Below are 24696 nucleotides of genomic sequence, written 5' to 3' on the forward strand. Positions count from 1 at the left end.
TTAACAACTATCTGGGCACTTCTCATGTAACGGGTGTTGGTAGAGGCACTGAGGATATAGCTATGAATAAGATTCCTGCTCTTGAACTTACATTTTTGTAGGAGAAATAAACAACACACAAATGAACCAGAGCATTTCAACTGATGATAAATGCTAAGACGATGACAAAATAAGGAACTATGCTACAGGGTAATGAGAGGTAGGGCTTATTCAGATAGGGTAGTCATGGCAGACTTTTCTGGGGTGACACTGGAATTGAAACCTGAACAACTAGAAGGAACCAGCTTCACTGGTTTTCTTGGTTCCAAGGAAGCTGCAACCAGAGGTAGTTTGCTTCCTTGATAAAATCCTAAAAAGGCTTGCCTAATAAAGAATAGGAGTGAAAAATGGGGAAGAAAACAGGGGGGTGGGTTCAAGCTTTGTACATGCAACAGTCAGCTCACACTCCCCCTATCCCCATGCCATAAATGGCCTTTAAAACCAAAATCCATTGCCATTGAGTCCATCCCAGCTCATTGCAACCCTGTAAGACAGAGTAGAACTGACCCATAGGGTTTGCAAGGAGTGGCTGGTGGATTCAAACTGCTGACCTTTTGATTAGCAAGCGAACTCTTAACCACTGTGCCACCAGGGCTCCAAAATGGCCTTTAGACAGTAGGTATTCCCCAGCAAAAGCCAACCAATCAAACATAAATATATAAGCCAACAAAACAAAACAATGCAGCAGTTTCTTTGAAAAGATATTGAATAAGTCATATGGGGAAATCTAGGATAGCAAGTGTAGCTATTGCCTACTTAAGTAAAGCCCTCCACATCCTGGTACAATTGTTTTTGGGAGAGTGCGCTATAAAAAATGGCTTGTTCTCTGGTAGCTGATAAAGTCTGACAGTCCATAAGCCTCATTAAGCTAACAGAGCTCTGACTGAACCTTTCTTTTTTTTCATTCTTAAATATAAGTTGGCAGAAATCATTACAAAATACTTGAGAAAAGTCTGCAACATGGAGAAAAAATAAGATTAAAAGACATAAACCATTTTAAAAAAGAGGTAAATTTAGAGAACAGGGATACAAAAACAACAAACATAAAATCCTCCCCCCCCCACCTCCACCCAGTAACACTGAAAAAGGCAACATACTAAGATTAATGAATTAGAACAAATTCTTGGACCTTAAAATTTTGGTTATAAAAAATTTAATAGGAAATTGGGAAGATAAAGTCAAGAAAATCTTCCAAAATACAGAAGAAAAATAATTAGGAGCAAAGAAGATCAGAATTGTGGATAAATCTAGGAGCTTTGACACCTGACAAATAGGAGTTCCAGAAAAAGATAAGAGGAAAAATCAAGCAGGGAAATCATTCAAAATTAAAAATAAAGAACTTATCAGATTAGAAGGAGAAAGAAATTTTGGATATGAAATGGCAAAGTAAAATAAATGAAAAATAAGAACAAGACGATTAGACATATAAAGTTTTAGGATAACAGGGATAAAAAAAAGATTCTAAATCTTTCAGAGAGACAGAGACAGAGACTCACAAAAGAACAAATATTATTAGATAAAGATCAGATTTCTCTTCAGAAACACTTGATCAGGTCTGGAATACATAGTTTTTTTCAAGTACTCATGAACGATCTGTATGCTGAGCAAATAATCCGAGAAGCTGGACTACATGAAGAAGAACTGGGCAGCAGGATTGGAGGAAGACTCATTAACAACCTATATTATGCAGATGACACAATCTTGTTGCTGAAGGTGAAGAGGACTTGAAGCACTTACTGATGAAGTTCAAAGACCACAGCCTTCAGTATGGATTACACCTCAACATAAAGAAAATAAAAATCCTTACAACAGGACCAATAAGCCATTATGATAAACAGAGAAAAGACTGAAGTTGTCAAAGATTTCATTTTACTTGGGTCCACAATCAACACCCATGGAAGCAGCAGTCAAGAAATCAAAAGACACATTGCGTTGGGCAAATCTGCTGAAAAGGAACCCTTTAAAGTGTTGAAAAGCAAAGAAGTCACCTTGAAGACTAAGGTGTGCCTGACCCAAGCCATGATATTTTCAATCGAATCATATGCATGTGAAAGTTGGACAATGAATAAGGAAGACGGAAGAAGAATTGATGCCTTTGAATTGTGGTGTTGGCAAAGAATATTGAACGTACCGTGGACTGCCAAAAGAATGAACAAATCTGTCTTGGAAGGAGTACAACCAGAATGCTCCTTAGAAGCAAGGATGGCAAGACTGCACCTTACATACTTTGGACATATTATTAGAAAAGATTAGTCCCTGGAGAAGGACATCATGCTTGGTAAAGTACAAGGTCAGTGGAAAAGAGGAAGACCCTCAGTGAGATGAATTGACATGTGGCTGCGACAATGGGCTCAAAAATAACAACGATTGTAAGGATGGCGTAGGACTGGGCAGTGTTTTGTTCTGTGGTACATAGGGTCACTATAAGTCTTAACAAATTACAAAAGTTTGAAATCATATGGGATATATTCTCTGACCATAGTGGAATTAAGCTATAAATTAATGTCAAAGAGATAAATAAAGGTTATGTTAAAAATTATAAAATATACTTCTAAGAACCCTAGGCCAAAAAAGAAACCATAATGAATATTATAAAATATTTTTAGCTAAATGATACTGAAATCACTGCATACTAAAATTTGTGGGAGACAGCTAAATCAATGGCAATGTATAGCCTCAAATACATATAATTAGATATAAAAGGCTGAAGAAATGATCTAAATTTTCATATCAAGAATTTAGGAAAGAAAAGCAAACTAATCTCAAAGAAAATAAAAGAATGGAAATAACGAAGAGCAGAAATTAACAAAATAAAAACAAATGTACAATATAGAAGCTCAACAAAGTCAAAATTTGTTTTTTTGAAAAGACTAATAACATTGATGAACACCTGCACAAATAAAACAAGATCACACAAGTTATCAATATTAGGAATTTAAAAGAAAACATCACCATAGATCATATAGACATTAATAACAGTATATTATGAACATAAAACAACAGCAATAAATCTTGCAATTTGAATAAAATGGAGGAATTCCTACACATATGAAAAATTTAATAAGATATTGTTATATTAGGAAAACTACAAATCTAGATAGGATGGACCAATATCTAGACACCAAAACGTAACCTAACCAACACAAAATAACACAGAAAATACAAATAATCTATTCCAGAAGTTAAATCAATAATTATAAACATTCTCGCTGTCTCACAAAGAAAACTCCAGAACCAAGTGGTTTTAATGGAACATTATATCAAATATTTAAAGAAAAATAATGCAGCTCTTGAACTAATACATCAAAAGATTAAGAATTGGAAAGACCCCATCTTAACCTTTATATTAAACTTGGGATAAATTCAGTATAAAACAGAAAAGCCACAGACCAATAGTGATCCAGTTTATATAATTTGAACAATATGAAATTGCTGAAATGACCATTTTTTAACCTAAGAAAATGACAATTTCATGTGATTCAACTTAATAGATGCAAACTCTGAAATAAGTATTAACAAACCAAAATCAGTTGTCCGAGGCAGCCTGGGAATAGGGGCAAACCTCAAGGAATCCCTGACCTGATTACGATTGTTGTTAGCTGCCATAAGTTGGCCCTGACCCTTGTTGATCCCAGACACAACAGAACGAAACACTGCCAGGTCCTGAGCCAACCCCGTGATCTGCTGTGAATCGGTTTTGCTGCGATCCATAAGGTTTTCACTGACTGATTTTTGGAAGTAGGTCGCTGGGCCTTTCTTCCCAGCCTATCTTAGTCTAGAAGCTCTGCTGAAACCTGTTCAGCATCATAGCAACACACAATCCATCAGTGATAAATGGGTGGTCAATGTGAATGGGGTTCATTGGCCAGAAATCAAACCTGGGTCTCCCACATGGGAGGCAAGAATTCCATCACTGAACCACCAATGACTCATAGATCAAGGTGAACATCTTTTTTAATTTATCTGCCCAGAAAAGGGTAAACCTCCTGGTGAAAGATTACCCTGTTTTGACTTTTCTATTTTTTAATATAAAATGTCTGGCACATACTAATTACTAGGGATGTGTAGAAATAGGGCCATAGGAAAAATAACCATGAGAAAAAGCAGAAAATAGAAACAGATTCACAGGTGATCCAGATGCTAGAGTTGGCAGACAAGCGCTTTAAACCAATTATAATTAATATGTTTAAGAATTTATAGAAAAAAATAATGGGACATTTTAAAATAAAAAGTACATATATGAAATTAAGAACTCTATGGATGAATTAACAGCAAATTGAAAACAACAAAAGATCAGAAAGACAAGTAAATAAAAAATACCCAAGCTGGAACACAGAGATAAATAATGTAAAAAACATGATGGTCAAGGTCAAAGGGCTAAGATATGTGTAATAGTAATCACAGAAGAGAAATAAGAAAATGGGGGAGAAAAAGTATGTAAAGACATAATGGCTGAGAATTTTCCAAAACTTATAAAAGACATAAAATTATTCGAGAAGATCAGAATAAAGCAAGCTGGGCATCTACAGGGAAAGATATGCTTAGATACATCATCATTATTGTTCTTCTTAAGTGCCATTCAGTCAGTTCTGACTCTCAGTGAACCTTTGTACAACAGAATGAAACACTGCTTGGTCCTGAGCCATCCTCACAATCACTGTTATGCATGAATGCATTGTGCAGCCACTGTGTCAATCCATATCGTGGAGGGTTTTCCTTTTTTTCGATGACCCTATCAAGCATGATGTCCTTCCCCAGGGACTGGTCCCTGTTGGTAACATGTCCGAAGTACGTGAGACAAAATCTCCCCATCCTTGTATCTAAGGAGCATTCTGGCTGTACTTCTTCAAAGACAGATTTGTTTGTTCTTCTGGCAGTCCGTGTTATATTCAATATTCTTTGCCAACACCATAATTCAAAGGCATCAATTCTTCTTTACTCTTCCTTATTCATTGTCCAGTTTTTACATGCATATGAAGCGACTGAGAACACCATGGCTTAGATCAGGTACACTTTGTCCTTAAAGTGACATCTTTGTTTTTTTAACACTTTTAAGAGGTCTTTTCTCCCTTGTATCTGTCAGTTTGTCATACTGTGTGGGCTTGCATGTTGCTGTGATGCTAAAAGCTATGCCACCGGTATTCAGATACAAGCAGGGTCACACACGGAGGACAGGTTTCAGCTGAGCTTCCAGACTAAGACAGACTAGGAAGAAGGACCTGGCAGTCTACTTCTGAAAAGCATTAGCCAGTGGAAACCTTATGAATAGCAGAAGAACATTGTCTGACATAGTACTAGAAGATGAGCCCCCCAGGTTGGAAGGCACTCAAAAGATGACTAGGGAAGAGCAGCTTCCTCAAAGTAGAGTCGACCTTAATGACGTGGAAGGAGTAAAGCATTCGGGACCTTCATTTGCTGAAGTGGCACGACTCAAAATGAGAAGAAACACCTGTAAACATCCATTAATAATCAGAACCTGGAATGTATGAAGTATGAATACAGGAAAATTGAAAATTGTCAAAAATGAAATGGAATGCGTAAACATCGATATCCTAGGCATTAGAGAGCTGGAATGGACAGGTATTGGTCATTTGGAATTGGACAATCATATAGTCTATTATACCAGGAATGACAACTTGAAGAGGAATGGTGTTGCAGTCATTGTCAAAAAGAACGTTTCAAGATGTATCCTGAAGTACAGCTCTGTCAGTGATAGCATAATATCCATACACCTACAAGGAAGACCAGTTAATACGACTATTATTCAAATTTAAGCACCAGCCACTAGGGCCAAAGGTGAAGAAATAGAAGATTTTATCAGCTGTTACAGTCTGAAATTGATTGAACATGCAATCAAGATGCATTGATAATTACTAGTGAGTGGAATGCAAAAGTTGGAAACAAAGAAGAAGGATCAGTAGTTGGAAAATATGGCCTTGGTGATACAAACAATGCCGGAAATCGAATGACAGAATTTTGCAAGACCAACGACTTCTTCATTGCAAATACCTTCTTTCACCAACATCAACGGAGACTATGCACATGGACTTCGCCAGATGGAACACACAGAAATCAAATTCACTACATCTGTGGAAAGAGACGATGGAAAAGCTCAATATCATCAGTCAGAACAAGGCCAGGGCCGACTGTGGAACAGACCATCAGTTGCTCATATGCAAGTTCAAACTGAGACTGAAGAAAATCAGAGCAAGTCCACAAGAGCCAAAATATAACCTTGTTTGGAATGTGAAATGGTACAACCACTTTGGAAATTGATTTGGCGCTTCCTTAAAAAGTTAGAAATAGAACTACCATACGATCCAGCAATCCCACACCTTGGAATATATCCTAGGGAAATAAGAGCCTTTACACGAACAGATATATGCACACCCATGTTTATTACAGCACTGTTTACAATAGCAAAAACATGGAAGCAACCCAGGTGCCCATCAACAGATGAATGGATAAATAGATTATGGTATATTCACACAATGGAATACTACGCATTGATAAAGAACAGTGAGGAATCTGTAAAACATTTCATAACATGGAGGAACCTGGAAGGCATTATGCTGAGTGAAATTAGTCAGTTGCAAAAGGACAAATATTGCATAAGACCACTATTATAAGAACTTGAGAAATAGTTTGAACTGAGAAGAAAACATTCTTTTGTGGTTACAAGAGGGGGGAGGGAGGGCGGGAGAGGGGTATTCACTAATTAGATAGTAGATAAGAACTACTTTAGGTGAAGGGAAAGACAGCACACAATACAGGGGAGGTCAGCACAATTGGACTAAACGAAAAGCAAAGAGGTTTCCTGAATAAACCGAATGCTTCGCAGGCCAGCGTAGCAGGGGCAGGGGTCTGGGGACCATGGTTTCAGGGGACATCTAAGTCAGTTGGCATAATAAAATCTATTAAGAAAACATTCTGCATCCCACTTTGAAGAGTGGTGTCTGGGGTCTTAAACGCTAGCAAGTAGCCATCTAAGATGCATCAATTGGTCTCAACCCACCTGGATCAAAGAAGAATGAAGAACACCAAGAACACAAGGTGATTACGAGCCCAAGAGACAGAAAGGGCCACATGAACCAGTGACTACATCATCCTGAGACCAGAAGAACTAGATGGTGCCCGGCTACAACCAGTGACTGCCCTGACAGGGAACATAACAGAGAACCCCTGAGGGAGCAGGAGAGCAGTGAGATGGAGACCCCAAATTCTCATAAAAAGACCAGACTTAATGGCCTGACTGAGACTGGAAGGACCCCGGTGGTCACGGCCCCCAGACCTTCTGTTGGCCCAGGACAGGAGCCATTTCCGAAGCCAACTCTTCAGACATGGATTGGATTGGATTGGACAATTTGTTGGAAAGGGATGCTGATGAGGAGTGAGCTTCTTGGATCAGGTGGACACTTGAGACTAGGTTGGCATCTCCTGCCTGGAGGGGAGATGAGAGGGTGGAAGGGGCTAGAAGCTGGTGAAAATGACACGAAAAGAGAGAGTGGAGGGAGAGAGCAGGCTGTCTCATTAGGGGGAGAGTAATTGGGAGTGTGTAGCAAGGTGTATATGGGTTTTTGTGTGAGAGACTGACTTGATTTGTAAACTTTCACTTAAAGCACAATAAAAATTATTTAAAAAAAATATGACCTTGAGTATATCCCACCTGAATTTGAAGAATAGATTTGATGCATTGAACACTAGTGACCAAAGACCAGACGAGTTGTGGAACGACATCAAGGACATCATACATGAAGAAAGCAAGAGGTCATTGAAAAGAGGAAAGAAAGAAAAGACGAAGATGGATGTCAGAGGAGACTCTGAAACTTGCTCTCGATCGAGCAGCTTAAAACAAAAGGAAGAATTGAAGTAAAAGAACTGAACAGAAGATTTCAAAGGGCGGCTCAAGAAGACACAGTAAAGTATTACAATGACGTGCAAAGAGCTGGAGATGGAAAACCAAAAGGGAAGAACACACTCGGCGTTTCTCAAGCTGAAAGAACTGAAGAAAAAATTCAAGTCCTGAGTTGCAATAGTGAAGGATTCAATGGGGAAAATATTAAACAATGCAGGAAGCATCAAAAGAAGATGGAAAGAATACACAGAGTCATTATACCAAAAAGAATTAGTCAATGTTAAACCATTTCAAGAGGTGGCATATGATCAGGAACCGATGGTACTGAAGGACGAAGTCCAAGCTGCTCTGAAGGCATTGGCGGAAAACAAGGCTCCAGGAATTGATGGAATATCAATTGAGATGTTTCAACAAACAGATGCAGCACTGAACGTGCTCACTCGTCTATGCCAAGAAATATGGAAGATAGCTTCCTGGCCCACTGACTGGAAGAGATCCATATTTATGCCTATTCCCAAGAAAGGTGATCCAACTGAATGTGGAAATTATAGAACAATGTCACTAATATCACACGCAAGCAAAATTTTGCTGAAGATCATTCAAAAATGGCTGCAGCAGTACATCGACAGGGCACTGCCAGAAATTCAGGCCAGTTTCAGAAGAGGATGTGGAACCAGGGATATCATTGCTGGTATCAGATGAATCCTGGCTAAAAGCAGAGAATGCCAGAAGGATGTTTACCTGTGTTTTATTGACTATGCAAAGGCATTCGACTGTGTGGATCATAACAAATTATGGATAACATTGGTAAGAACAGGAATTCCAGAACACTTAATTGTGCTCATGAGGAACCTGTACATAGATCAAGAGGCAGTCGTTCGGACAGAACAAGGGAATACTGCATGGTTTAAAGTCAGGAAAGGTGTGCGTCACGGTAAAAAAAAAAAAAAAAAAATTTTTTTTTTTGTATTCAATCTGTACGCTGAGCAAATAATCCCAGAAGCTGGACTTTATGAAGAAGAATGGGGCATCAGGATTGGAGGAAGACTCACTAACAACCTGTGTTATGCAGATGACACAACCTTGCTTGCTGAAAGTGAAGAGGACTTGAAGCACTTACTGATGAAGATCAAAGACCACAGCCTTCAGTATGGATTGCACCTCAACATAAAGAAAATAAAAATCCTCACCAATGAGCAACATCATGATAAACGGAGAAAAGACTGAAGTTGTCAAGGATTTCATTTTACTTGGATCCACAATCAACAACCATGGAAGCAGCAGTCAAGAAATCAAAAGACGCATTGCATTGGATAAATCTGCTGCAAAGGATCTCTTTAAAGAGTTCGAGAGCAAAGATGTCACTCTGAAGAATAAAGTGTGCCTGACCCAAGCCATGGTATTTTCAATCGCATCATATGCATGTGAAAGCTGGACAATGAATAAGGAAGATTGAAGAAGAATTGATGCCTTTGAATTATGGTGTTGGCAAAGAATACTGAATATACCATGGACTGCCAAAAGAACGAACAAATCTGTCTTAGAAGAAGCACAACCAGAATGCTCCTTAGAAGCAAGGGTGGCGAGGCTGAATCTTACATACTTTGGACACGTTGTCAGGAGGGATCAGTCCCTGGAGAAGGACATCATGCTTGGCAGAGTACAGGGTCAGCGGAAGAGAGGAAGACCCTCAACGAGGTGGATTGACACAGTGGCTGCAACAATGAGCTCAAGCATAATGATTGTAAGGATGGCGTAGGACTTGGCAGTGTTTCGTTCTGTTGTGCCTAGGGTCGCTATGAGTCGTAACCGACTCAACAGCCCCTAACAACAACATCTTGTATCCCAATACTCTGCCGAACTCTTCTATTAGTTTCAGTAATTTTCTTGAGGATTCCTTAGGGTTTTCTGTGTATAAGATCATGCCGTCTGCAAATAGGTAATTTTACTTCTTCCTTGCCAATTTGGATGCCCTTTGTTTCTTTGTCTAGCCTATTTGCTCTGGCTAGGACCTCCAGCACAACGTTGAATAACGGTGATAAAGGGCATCCTTGTCTTTTTCCCATTCTGAAGGGGAATGCTTTCAGGCTGTCTCCATTTAGGGTGATGTTGGCTGTTGGCTTTTAATAAATGCCCTTTATTATGTTGAGGAATTTTCCTTCTATCCCCATTTTGCTGACAGTTTTTTATGAATGGATGTTGAACTTTGTCAAATGCATTTTCTGCATCAATTGATAAAATCATGTGATTCTTGTCTTTTGTTTTATTTATGTAATGAATTACATTAATTGTTTTTCTCATGTTGAACCACCGCTGCATACCTGGTATGAATCCCACTTGGTCATAGTGAATTATTTTTTTGATATGTTGTTGAATTCTATTGGCTAGAATTTTGTTGAGGATTTTTGCATCTAAATTCATGAGGGATATAGGTCTGTAATTTTCTTTTTTTGTGGTGTCTTTACCTGGTTGTGGTAGCAGGGATATGCTGGCTTCATAGAATGAGTTTGGGAATATTCTGTCCTTTTCTATGCTTTGAAATACCTTTAGTAGCAGTGGTGTTAACTCTTCTCTGAAAGTTTGGTAGAACTCTGCGGTGAAGCCTTCGGGGCCTGCGCTTTTTTTTGTTGGGAGTTTTTTTTTTTATTACCTTCTCAATCTCTTCTTTTGTTATCGGTCTATTTAGTTGTTCTATCTCTGTTTGTGTTAGTTTAGGCAGGTAGTGTGTTTCTAGGAAATCATCCATTTCTTCCAGGTTTTCAAATTTGTTAGAGTACAATTTTTCATAGTAATCTTATATGATTCTTTTAATTTCAGTTGGTCTGTTCTAATATCGCCCATCTCATTTCTTATTCGGGTTATTTGCTTCCTCTCCTGTTTTTCTTTGGTCAGCTTGGCCAGTGGTTTATCAATTTTGTTGATTTTTTCAAAGAAGCAGCTTTTGGTTTTGTTAATTCTTTCAATTGTTTTTCTGTTTTCTATTTCATTTAGTTCAGCTCTAATTTTTATTATTTGTTTTCTTCTGGTGCCTGAGGATTTCTTTTGTTGCTCTCTATTTGTTCAAGTTGTAGGGATAATTCTTTGATTTTGGCCCTTTCTTCTTTCTGGATGTGTACATTTGTTGATATAAATTGACCTCTGAGCACTGCTTTCCCTGTGTCCAAAGGTTCTGATAGGAAGTGTTTTCGTTCTCATTGGATTCTATGAATTTCTTTATTCCATCCTTAATGTCTTCTATAATCCAGTCTTTTTTGAGCAGCGTATGGTTCAGCTTCCAAGAGTTTGATTTCTTCTCCCTGCTTTTCCTGTTATTGATTTCCACTTTTATGGCCTTATGGTCAGAGAAGATGCTTTGTAATATTTCAATGTTTTGGATTCTGCTAAGGCTTGCTTTATGACCTAATATGTAGTCTATGCTAGAGAATGTTCCATGTGCACTAGAAAAGAAAGTATACTTGGTTGCTCTTCGATGGAGTGTTCTGTATATGTCTATGAGGTCAAGTTGGTTGATTGTGGCATTTAGATCTTCCGTGTCTTTATTGAGCTTCTTTCTGGATGTCCTGTCCTTCACCGAAATTGGTGTGTTGAAGTCTCCTGCTATTATTGTGGAACTGTCTATCTCACTTTTAAATGCTGATAGAGTTTGTTTTACGTATCTTGCAGCCCTATCACTGGGTGCATAAATATTTAATATGGTTATATCTTCTTGGTATATTGTCCCTTTAATCATTATACAGTGTCCTTTCTTATCCTTTCTGATGGATTTAACTTTAAAGTCTGTTTTGTCAGAAATTATTATTGCTACTTCTGGTCTTTTTTGATTGTTGCTTGCTTGATATATTTTTCCATCCTTTGAGTTTTAGTTTGTTTTTGTCTCTAAGTTTAAGATGTGTCTCTTGTAGGCAGCATATATACGGATCTTGTTTTTTAATCCATTCTGCCACTCTCTGTCTCTTTATTGGTGCATTTAGTCCATTTACATTCAGCATAATTATGGATAGGTATGAATTTAGTGCTATCATTTTGTTGTCTTTTTTTGTGTGTTGTTGACATTTTCTTTTTCCCACTTAATTTGATGTGGTGAGTAGATTATCTTTATATATTGCCCTTTCCTCATATTCGTTGTTGTTGATTTTGTTTCTGCTGAGTCTCTATTCTTTTCTTGTATTTTATTTTGATGAGTAGGATAGTTTGTCTTCTTTGTGGTTACCTTATTATTCACCCCTATTTTTCTAAATTTAAACCTAACTCGTATTTCTTTGTATCGCCATATCTTCTTCTCCATATGGAAGGTCAATGATTACATTTATTTTTATATATATAATTTTTACTGTCCTTTAAGTGAAAATTTACAAATCAAGTCAGTCTCTCACTTATATACACCTTGCAACATTTTCCCAATTACTCTCCCCCTAATGAGACAGCCTGCTCCCTCCCTCCACTCTCTCTTTTCATGTCCATTTCGTCAGCTTCTAACCCCCTCATCTCCACCCTCTCATCTCCCCTCTGGGCAGGAGATGCCAACATAGTCTCAAGTGTCCACCTGATGCAAGAACCTCACTCCTCACCAGCACCCCTCTCCAACCCGTTGTCCAGTCCAATCCATGTCTGAAGAGTTGGCTTCAGGAATGGTTCCTGTCCTGGGCCAACAGAAGGTCTAGGGGCCAACACCACCAGGGTCCTTCCAGTCTCAGTCAGACCATTAAGTCTGGTCTTTTTATGAGAATTTAGGGTCTGCATCCCGCTGCTCTCCTGCTCCCTCAGAGGTTCTCAGTTGTGTTCCCTGTCAGGGCAGCCATTGGTTGTAGCCAGGCACCATCTAGTTCTTCTGGTCTCAGGATGATGTAGTACCTGGTTCATGTGGCTCTTTCTGTCTCTTGGGCTTGTAATTACCTTCTGTCCTTGGTGTTCTTCATTCACCTTTGAGACCAATTAATGCGTCTTAGATGGCTACTTGCTAGCGTTTAAGACCCCAGACGCCACTCTTCAAGTGAGATGCAGAATGTTTTCTTAATAGATTTTATTATGCCAATTGACTTAGATGTCCCCTGAAACCATGGTCTCCAAACCTCTGACCCGGCTACACTGGCCTTCGAAGCATTCAGTTTATTCAGGAAACTTCTTTGCATTTCGTTTAGTCCAGTTGCGCTGACCTCGCCTGTGTTGTGTGTTGTCTTTCCCTTCACCTAAAGTAGTTCTTATCTACTATCTAATTAGTGAATACCCCTCTCCCGCCCTCCCTGCCTCCCCCATCTCATAACCACAAAAGAATGTTTTCTTCTCAGTTTAAAGTATTTCTCAAGTTCTTATAATAGTGGTCTTATACAATATTTGTCCTTTTGCAACTGACTAATTTCACTCAACATAATGCCTTCCAGGTTCCTCCATGTTATGAATTGTTTCACAGATTCGTCACTGTTCTTTATCAATGCATAATATTCCATTGTATGAATATACCATAATTTATTTATCCATTCATCCCTTGGTGGGCACCTTGGTTGCTTCCATCTTTTTGCTATTGTAAACAGTGCTGCCATAAGCATTGCTGTGCATATATCTGTTTGTGTAGAGGCTCTTATTTCCCTAGGATATATTTCGAGGAGTGCGATTGCTGGATCATATGGTAGTTCTATTTTTAGCTTTTTAAGGAAGTGCCAAATCGATTTCCAAAGTGGTTGTACCTTTTTACACTCCCACCAGCAGTGTATAAGTGTTCCAATCTCTCCTATGATTACATTTCTTAGTCCTTCCTTATTGCTTTAATGTTGTCTTCTTTTATGTAATAACATTGCTGTTACCCTGTTTTGGGTTTTTTTTTAATCTTTTTTTTTTCCCCCATCTGGGTTGACTTCTGATTGCTCTTCCCAGTGTTCTAGTCTTGGGTTGATACCTGATATTACTGATTTTCTAACCAAAGAACTCCCTTTAGTATTTCCTGTAGTTTTGGTTTGGTTTTTACAAATTCCCTAAACTTCTGTTTATCTGGAAATGTCCTAATTTCACCTTCATATTTAAGAGACAGTTTTGCTGGATATATGATTCTTGGCTGGCAATTTTTTTCCTTCCATTTTTTAAATATGTCATCCCATTGCCTTCTTGTCTGCATGGTTTCTGCCAAGTAGTCCAAGCTTATTCTTATTGGCACTCCTTTGTAGGTGACTTTTTGTTTATCCCTCGCTGCTCTTATAATTCTCTCTTTATCTTTGGTTTTGCAAGTTTGATTATAATATGCCTTGGTGACTTTCTTTTAACATCTACCTTATGTGGAGTTCGACGAGCATCTTGGATAGATATTTTCTCATCTTGCATGAAATCAGTAAAGCATTCTGCCAACAAATCTTCAACAATTCTCTCTGTATTTTCTGTTATCCCTCCCTGTTCTGGTACTCCAGTCACTCATAGGTTATTTCTCTTGATAGAGTCCCACATGACTCTTAAGGTTTCTTCATTTTTTTTAATTTTTTTATCTGATTTTTCTTCAAGTATATTAGTGCGAAGTGATTTATCTTCAAGTTCAGAAATTCTGGCTTCTACTTGCTTAATTCTGCTCCTCTGACGTTCTATTGAGTTGTCTAATTCTGTAATTTTATTGTTAGTCTTCTGAATTTCTGATTACTGTCTATGGATTTTTCCAGCTTTTTAAACTTTTCATTATGTTCCTGAATAATCTTTCTAATTTCTTCAGTTGCTTTATCTGTGTGTTCCTTGGCTTGTTCTGCATATTGCCACATTTCCTTCCTGATGTTTTGAAGGGTTCTGTATATTAATCTTTTGTATTCTGGCTCTGGTAATTCCAGGAATGCACTGTCATCTAGAAGGTCCCTGGATTCTTTGTTTTGAGATCCTGTTGAGGTGAGCATGGTCTGTTTCTGTATGTGACTTGATATTGACTGTTGTCTCCAAGCCATCTATAAGTTACTGTATTAGTTTATGCTTGCTTACTGTGTTGTAGCTTCTTGTTTTGTTTTGTTTTGATATGCCCCAATGGATTACTTGAGTGAGCTAGCTTGATTATTTTTGCCTTTGGAGCGCTGATGTCCTGTACCCAGATGGCTAGACCTGTCATCAGGTATATCAGTCTAGGAGTCCCTGCACTTTTCTTGTATGAAATCAGCTCGGGTGTCCAGATAGCTGATCATCAAGTGTGTGGTACAAGCTCTGTCTTACAGTCTTAGAGGGGCAGGGGTGGTTGGTGTATGTACTGGTATCTGATTGCAGCAAGGGGTCATACTCAGAACAAGGCAGGGGGCTGAGAACTGACCCTCGAGTGTCTCTGAGGAAAGCACGTCCCTGTTCCCTAGGGTGTGCAGGTGGGTGGGTTTGCAGACAGATTGTGGGCACCCAAAGTTTTTGGTTGTAAGGCCTGGGAGGTAGCAGTTATCCTTGGACCCATGTCATGGGTGGCTGAGTGGCTTGAATGAAGTTACCAGTCTTTAGGCCCCTGATGTGGGTAGGTGAGGACTTTGCTTAATAGGCAAAACAATGTCAAACATCAAACCCCCACCTCTCCACCACACAGCTGAAATGGTTGGAGCCTGCCGACAAGGGGCTATTCTCCCGAAATAGGCCCACACAGGTCCATGCTGAACGGTAAGTTGGTCAAAGTCCATGGACTGTTTATGCCCGGACAGGAACCACTTCTGTCCTGAGATCCCCCAGTTAGTGGAGCTGGCAAATTATGTTTTCCCCCAATTGCAAAGTTTTTCCTTCTCCAAGGCCAGGAGGGTGGCTCTAGGTGCTCAATAGGGCCTATCGCAGGCCCAGGGATTCAGCCACTGAAGCCGGCTGGGGGGTGGGGGGGGGGCGCAGTAAAATATACACAAGTACTTAGCTTTTGCTGAGAGCGCCGTTCTTCTCAGGTTCTGGAGCTGTGAGTAGACTGTGTGGCTGGCTGCTTCTTCCTGAGGAAACTGCGGCTGAACGCTAGTACCAGCCCGCCACCGCCACTCAGGAATGGCACCTCAGGGCTCCCCATGATTCAGGTCCAGTAACTTCTCTCTGCTTCTCAACCATCTCTTCCTCCCCCGCCCCTCAGTTCGTTTTCTAAGCTTGCCTTTGAAGCTCAGGGCTCCCAGCTTGTCACAAATATACTAGTTTCACTTGTTTGTTCTGGTCTTTGTTGCAAAGAGGGCTCACGGGAAGTGTCTGTCTGTTCTGCCACCTTGGCTCCACCTCCTGTTATTGTTTCTTTTATAGGCCTGTCTAATCTTTGCTTGAAAGGTGGTCTTCAGGAGTAGCTTCTATTCTGAGTTAGCAGGGTGTCTGGGTGCCATAGTCCCCGGGAGGTTTCTCCAGTCTCTGTCAGACCATGAAGTCTTTGAATATGAATTTTGTGAATATGAATTTTGTTCTACATTGTTCTCCTGCTCTGTCTGGGACCCTCTATTGTGATCTCTGTCAGAGTGCTTGGTGGAGGAGGTAGCCAGGCCCCATCTATTTCTGCAATCAGGCTGGTGGAGGCTGTGGTTCACGTGGTCATTAGTCCTTTGAACTAATATTTTCCTTGTGTCTTTGGTTTTTTTTATTTTCCTTTGCTCCAGAGGGGATGGAACCAATAAATGTATGCTAGATGGCCACTCGCAAGCTTTTAAGGCCCCAGGCACTACTCACCAAAGTAGAATGTAGAACACTTTCTTTATGAACTATGTTATGGCAATTGACCTAGATGTCTCCGAAACCATGGTGCCCAGCCGTCAGCCCCACTAACTCAGCCCCTCAAGGTGTTTGGATGTGTCTAGGAAGCTTCTGTGACTTTGCTTTGGTCAAGTTGTGCTGACTTCCCCTATATTATGTATTGTCTTTCTCTTCACCGAAATTAACACTTGGCTACTATCTAGTTAGTGATTTCCCCTCCCCATTACTCCTCTCCCTTATAACCATCAAAGATTGTTTTTTTCTGAGTGTAAAGCTTTTACTGGGTTTTTATAATAGGGCTCTCAAACAATATTTGTCTTTTTGTGATTGACTTATTTCAGTCAGCATACTCCCTCCAGGTTCATCCATGTGGTGAGATGTTTCGCAGATTCAACTAGTTACTGTCTGTAGATTTGCCTATTCTGAGTTTCATATAAATTAAATCATAAAAAAAAAGCAGAAAATAAGCAAAACAGGAACAAATACAAAATGGGTCAAAGAGAAATCAAATGGTAAAATGTTAAATTTTTAAACCTAACTATATCTGCAATCATACTAACTTACAAAGTTCTGAAATGACATTTTTTGGGTGTAGAATATTTGCCAAGGTCCTCACTCTGTGATTCCAAAAGTTCTACTCTCCAAGATCATTGATTTTTCTTTTATACACCAATTTCTACATGTACAATTCAGTGACATTGATTACATTCTTCAAGTTGTGTGACCATTCTATCCTTTTCCAAATTATTCTACCACCATGAACTTAAACTCACTGCCCCCTAAAACTCTCATCTAACCTTTCACATTGCTGTTGTCAGTTTGATGTATCATCTTCCCATCATTGTTTAGTTCAAAATATGTTCTCTAATTTCTATTATAATGAATTTAACACATGAATTATTAATCATGTTAAAATATGTTAATTTCCAAACAAATAAAATATTTTGATGGTCAGTCTACCATCTACCATCACCATTCAACCTGTTGGATACTTTATTTACACAATTAATAATAATAATCTTGTAGATATTCAGTGACAACTTCAAGGTGACTAAGGAAGAGGCAACTGAATTCCTCTCTCCTACCCAAACTAATATCAACAAAATATACACAGATATAGATATGTAGATAGATATAGATACAAGCAAAACTGTGTTTAAAAATTCCCTCTCTCAATATAAAAAAAAATAATAATAATAAAGCACTCAATAAATATTTTTTCAAATACATAAACTGTTAACCTGTTGAAAAACCAAACCTGTTGCCGTTGAGTCAATTCCCACTCATAGTGACCCTAAAGGACAGGGTAGAACTGCTTCATAGGGTTTCCAAGGAGCTACTGATGGATTCAAATTGCTGGCCTTTTGGTCAGTAGCCAAATTCTTTAATCACTATGCCACTAGGACTCCATAAACTGTTACGTATTTATCTAAATTCCTCAAAGTATCTCTCTTTTACTCAACAATTCCATAGCTCTGTCAATATGTTCATAAAAAGTAGCATTACATGGAGTTTGTGGTAGATATCATGTAGAGATGAACACAAACGTTATGAATTTGTCTTGGTTTAAACAATACTAAGTCAGAAACTGGAAATGGTCCATAATAACAATAAGAAGAGCTTGAATTGATTGCTATGGGCTGCCATGGAGTGTCAAATAAGCTATGACAGAGCACTGGATGTACTGGAAGATGAAACGAGAAGTCATACTGCAATGTCAGTGTTTGGAGGAGGTGTTCTGTCTAAGCATGTGATGGTTGAACACAGAAATAAACCAGGTGACATATGAGTATGAATATTCAGAGGCTTCAGACAGAAGTTACTACATCGTCTAATTTGCTGCAATAGCTTTTTTTGAGCTTTTTCACCGTGATAATAATGGGACACCACTAAAAAAATCTTCTTTAAGAATAGAATAGGGAAAGGTGTAGACCTACACAGTACAAACGGGACTAATCTTGTAAGAACATGATTCAAATACAAGAATGAACAAAGAATCGTACATTAATCAGTAAGTATAAATAAATAATGAAACTTCAAAATAATATAACAATTATCTGGAGTAGGTTAAAGTTTTAGAATTATAAAATGGAAATAATAAGGTAATTCAGACAGAAGAAATAATATTCAAGTGATCCAAGGTCATCGTAGGTCTAGAGAGATAATTAAAATTTTGATTAAAGCTAGACGTGGATTTATTTTAGAACTTGCCTCATTATTACTACACTGATTCTTTTGTTTTTCTTCCTGGAGCACAGCTAGACTGCATTTTTAAGTGTCCCCATGTAATCACATGGATGAATCTTACAATCATACTGCTGAATGAAAGCTGTAGGTACAAAAAATGCATACTATATGATTATATTGAAATGAAATTATATGTTGTTGTTAGGCATCATCAAGTCAATTCTGACTCATAGCAGCCATACTATGTACAACAATGGAACACTGCCCTGTCCTGCACCATTCTCACAATCATAGCTATGTTTGAGTCCTTTGGTGTAGCCACTGTGTCAATCCATTTCCTTGAGGTTCTTCTTTTTTTGCTGATCCTCTACTTTACCAAGCGTGATGTCCTTCTCCAGAGACTAGTCCCCCCTGATAACATGTCCTAAGTATGTGAGACGTTATCTTGCCATCCTTGCTTTTAGGGAGCAATCTAGTTTTACTTCTTCCAAGACAGACTTATTCGGTCTTTTGGCAGTCCATGGTATATTCAATATTCTTTGCCAACACCATAATTCAAAGGCAGTAATTCTTCTTCAGTATTCCTTATTCATTTTCCAGCTTCCCCATACCTATGAGACAATTGAAAATACAATGGCTTGGGTTAGGCACACCTTAGTCCTCAAGGAGACATATTTGCTTTTTAACATTTTAAAGATGTCTTCTGCAGATTTGCCTAATGTAATGCATCATTTGATTTCTTGACTGCTGCTTCCATGGGCATTGCTTGTGGATCCACGTAAAATGAAATCCTGACAACTTCAATCTTTTCTCTGTTTATCTTGTTGTTGCTTATTGGTCCAATTGTGAAGGTTTTTGTTTTCTTTATGTTGAGGCATAATCCATACTAAAGGCTGCGGTCTTTGATCTTTGTCAGTAAGTGCTTCAAGTCCTCCCCACTTGCAAAAAGCAAGGTTGTGTCATCTGCATAACACAGGTTGTTAATGAGCCTTCCTCCAATCCTGATGCCTCATTCTTCTTCAAATAGTCCAGCTTCTCAAATTATTTGCTCAGCGTACAGATTGAATAAGTATGGTGAAAGGGTATAACCCAGACGCACACTTTTCCTGATTTGAAACCATGCAGTATCCCCTTGTTCTTTTCATAAAACTCCCTCTTGGTCTACGTACAGGTTCCTCATGAGCACAAATTATATATGCAAATAAAATTAAATAGCTTAGATTTACATACATTTGTGGTAAAAATATAAGTAAAAGCAAGTTAAGTTATTAACGCAAAGACAGGATAGTGGTTATCTCTAAGAGGGAAAATGAGGTTGTGTGTGGGGGCAGATACACTAGGGCTCCTTGAATGCTAGTAATGTTCTATTTCATTCTCTGATTGCTAGTTTCATGGGTATTCACTTTATAATTACTCATTAAATTGTATGAATAATCACGTTTTTGCACTTTTCTGAATCCATGTTATATTTCACAATAAAAGATTAAAGTTAGGGGTAAGGTTGGAGGCAAGTCACTGGCCCTAAAACCATGAAATCACACAACAAATAATAGTGATAAAAACCATACAAAAAATAAAAAATAGTCAAAAGGAAAAAGAAAATTCATAAAAAAAATACATGAATAAAAAGAAAAGAAAGTCTTAAATATTTTTAAAAAGAAAACTTATGGGGAAAGAATACTTGCAGGAAAATTCACTTAGTACATGGAAAAAATAGAACTATGCCTTTAATAACACATTCAAAGATAAATTCTCAACGGTTGAAAGAACTAAATGTAAGATATTAAATATAATCTGGATTAAATATGAGACCCTGGTGGGGCAGTGGTTAAGAGCTCAGGCTGTTAACCAAATTTTTGATTTCTTCTGAAATATAGGAAGATTGGGGTTTCTGGGTCTATATTTGCTCATGACAAGAATCAGCTAGAGTTCAATGGTCACTATCTTTCTAGTGTATTTGTGTTGCAAATTGCCACTTCACGAGTTAATTTTAACTATTTCCCTCTTTGGGCATTTAAGTTTGCAACAAAGTGTTGCCAGCACTTCTCTGAATAAAGAGTGACTAGTACAGTATAATCAGTTATAAAAAGCAAACATCTCTAGTATCACAATTCAAGTCAAGAAACAGAAACTGCCAGCAACTTCCAAAGTCCTCCTTATGTCCTTCCCAATACATTTTCCCATCTTCACCCTAAAAGTAAGCTAATTTTTATAGTAATCACTCCCTAGTTTTTCGGTATAATTTTGCCTCTTATGCATACATTCTTAAAAATAGATTTCCATTTTGCTTGTTTTTAAGTTTATATAAACAGAATTACATATTATGTATTTTTGTGAATTGTTTCTTTTGTTCGAATTTATCTATATAAGATTTATCAAGGTTACACCTACTCTATGAATCAAACATTTTACTGCAGATAAATACTGAAGAAAAGAGAAGCATACGTCTACATATTTTTTTTAATTCTATGAGGATGCTTATAATAGTTTTATTCCTAAGAGACAAAAACTGTAAACAAATCAAAGGGTCGTCAACAAAAAAATGGATAAACAAATGCAGTTTATTTGCACAATAAGAATGAATGAATTACTGATACACACAATAAAGAAGATGGATATCAAAGACATTACGTTGAGCAAAAGACATCAAATACAAAAGAGGACCTACTGTGTGATTTGATTTGTATGAAGTTCATTAGTAAGTAAACTAATCTATGATGATAGAAATAGAAAAAGTGGTTGGCTCTAGGGTGGGTATGATGGTTAGGTTTGTGTGTTAACTTGGCTGGGCCACAATTCTCAGTGGTTTGGCAGTTATGTAATAATGTGTTTGGCAGTTATGTAATAAAGTAGTTAGACAGTTATGTAATAATGTAGTTTGGCAGTTATATAATGATGTATTTGGTAGTTATGTAATGATGTAGTCATCCTCTTTCCCCAGCAACTCAATCGCTGCCCAATGGGCTCATGAAAAAAGTGGCCATGGTGACAGAGATGGAGGTTATGCATGGGCTCAACAACTTGGAATTCCACTCACCAAGGCCAACTTGGCTACAGCCACTGCTGAGTGCCCAGTCTGCCAGCAGCAGAGATCAAACCTGACTTCCTGATTTGGCACCATTCCTCAAGGCGATCAGCCAATAGTCTACTAGCAGGTTAATTACATTGGACCTCTTCCATCACGGAAAGGCAGCATTTCATTCTTACTGGGATAAACACTCTGTACATGAATTTGCCTTCCCTGCATGCAATGCTTCTGCCAAAACGCTCATCTGTGGACTCACAGTTTGCCTTATCCATCATCATGATGTCCCACACAGCATCGCCTCAGATCAAGGGACACACTTCACAGCAAATAAACTGTGGCAATGCTCACAGATTTCACAAGTCCTACCACGTTCCCCACCATCTTGAAGCAGTTGTCTTGATAAAATGATGGAATGGCCTTCTAAATACATATTTACAGTGCCAGCTAGGTGGCAACTCTTTGCAGGGATGGGGAAATGTTCTCCAGGAGGTTGTATATGCTCTAAACCAGCCTCCAATGTATGGTGCTGTTTCTCCCATAGCCAGGATTCACAGTTCCAGGCATCAAGAGGTGGAAATGGGAGTGGCATCACTCACTATTACCCCTAGTGATCCACTCACAAAATTTTCGCCTTCTGTCCCTGTGACCCCATGCTCTGGGGGTCTAGCAGTCTTAGTTCCAAAGAGAGGAATGTTCTCACCTGGAGACACATCACTGATTGCATTGAACTGAAAGTTAAGAATGCCACCCAGTGCTTCGGGCTCCTTACACCTCTGGATCAACAGACAAAGAATGGAGTTACCATATTGACTGGTGTGATTGACCCTGACTACCAAGGGGAAATTGAATTGTTATTGCATAATGGAGGCAAAAAAAAGAGTATGTCTGGAATATAGGTGATCCCTTAGGGCATCTCTTAGTACTACTATGCCCCATGATTAAAGTCAATGGAAAACTGCAGCAACTCAACTCTGACATGACTACTAACGGCCCAGACCCTTCAGGAATGAAGGTTTGGGTCACCCCACTAGGAAAAGAATCAGAAACAACTGAGGTGCTTTCTGAGGGTAAAGGGAATATGGAACGGGTGGCGGAAAAAGGTAGTTCTACATACCAGTTATGAGCACGTGACCAGTTGCAGAAAGGAGCACTGTATTGTTAATAGTATTTCTTCCTTGTTGTGTGCATCAAATATTTTTGCTTACTTCACTTGTAAAATATAAGAGGTAAATGAGGCTAGTGTGTTTTTGGCTGTATACATGTTAGCTGTCTCATGTTAGATATAAGTATGACTCCTCTGTAATTGTCTTTACATTGTAAGGGGAGTTTCTTCGAAGGTTTGGCCTGCATCTAATACATATATGGAGGTTCTGGCAAAGTTTGCTTGCTTGCTCTGGATCCTGCATCCAGCTCATCATCATCTGACCTCTGGTTCTTGTAACTTGAGCTAGCTGCCTGACGTATTACCTGCAAATCTTGGGATTTGTTAGCCTCTGCAGCTGGTGAGTCAGTGGTTGCACACATGCATGCATTTGACAAAACACATTGAACTGTATACATCAGACCTGTGCCTTTTGTTGTATTCAAATTATTCCTCAATTTAAAAAAGATTTGTCTATGCATGCCACTTTCATATAATACTTTCATAGCTATATATTATTCCATGGTATAAATATACTACAATTTGTTTATTTAATCTACTTGTTGATGGACTTCAGTCATTTCAATTTTTACAGTTACAAAAATTAGTGCTATTATGAATATTTTAGTACCTGGCTCTTGGTGCACATATATACATATTTCTCTAGAATTTATTTCCCAGAATTAAAATACCTACCTCTTTAATGTTACTAAATAACATCCACATTTTTCATAAAGTGTGTTTTACAAATTTACACTCAAACCACCAGTCAAGAAGAGATTCTTCTTGCTCCACACCCTCAAGACTAGGTTTTTGTTGAACTTTAAATTGAAGGGGAGGGGAGTTGTTTTAGTGGTATCTCATTATAGTTTAATTGACATTTGCTTCATTACCGGTGAGTCTGGACACCTTTTTATATGTTTGTGGCTACTCTGATGCCTCCTTTATTGAGGTTTTTATTTTTTTTTTAATTGAGGTGCCTGTTCGTGTTTTGCCTACTTTTTACTGAATTTTTAAAAAGTTATTGATATATAGGAGATCTTTATATACTCTGAATAGCAGTTCTTGTTAGTTACATTTCTAACAAATATCTTATTCCAATTAAATCTGTTTTTCACTCAAAGTATTATGTACGTTGATGAGGAAAGGTACTTAGTTTAATATATTTTGAATTTATTATTTTTTCCATATGATGTAGTTTTATAATAAAATCTTTTGATGGCAGAGCATAATCTTTTGTGTCCTGCTTGAGAAATTTTTTCCTGCCCTGAGGTCATAAAGGTCATGAAGATATTTCCCTAGATTTTTTCTGAATTTTTTAAAATGACGTTTTTACAGTATATAACCAGTTTCAAACCATTGAAATGTTAATGTTCTCAAGAACCCTGTGAAAGAGGAATTACTATAGTCATTTTACAGGTAAGAGAAATGTCATTCAGAGAAATAGACTGAATATTCCAAGAGTCCACAGCTAGAAATATAGCTTTCATTATTATTATTATTGCTTTTGTTTGATTTTATTGCTCTTTAAATTTGAATCTGAAAATAGGATATTTACATAATTCATGTTACTGGAAAATAATTGTACCAGAACTGGGCTGATGGGGGTGAATTCATTTTATTTTTAAATTTATTGTGCCATTATTTTTTTAATAATTTATTTTGTTTTTAAAATTTTATTTACTGTTGTTGTTGAGAACATACATAGCAGAGATAATCAATTCAACAGTTTCTACATGTATAATTCAGTGACATTGATTATATTCTTCAAGTCGTACAATCATTCTCACCGCCCTTTTCTGAGTTGTTCCT

This window comes from Loxodonta africana, chromosome 3 (genome assembly GCF_030014295.1).
Source record: "Loxodonta africana isolate mLoxAfr1 chromosome 3, mLoxAfr1.hap2, whole genome shotgun sequence".
NCBI lineage: Eukaryota > Metazoa > Chordata > Mammalia > Proboscidea > Elephantidae > Loxodonta > Loxodonta africana.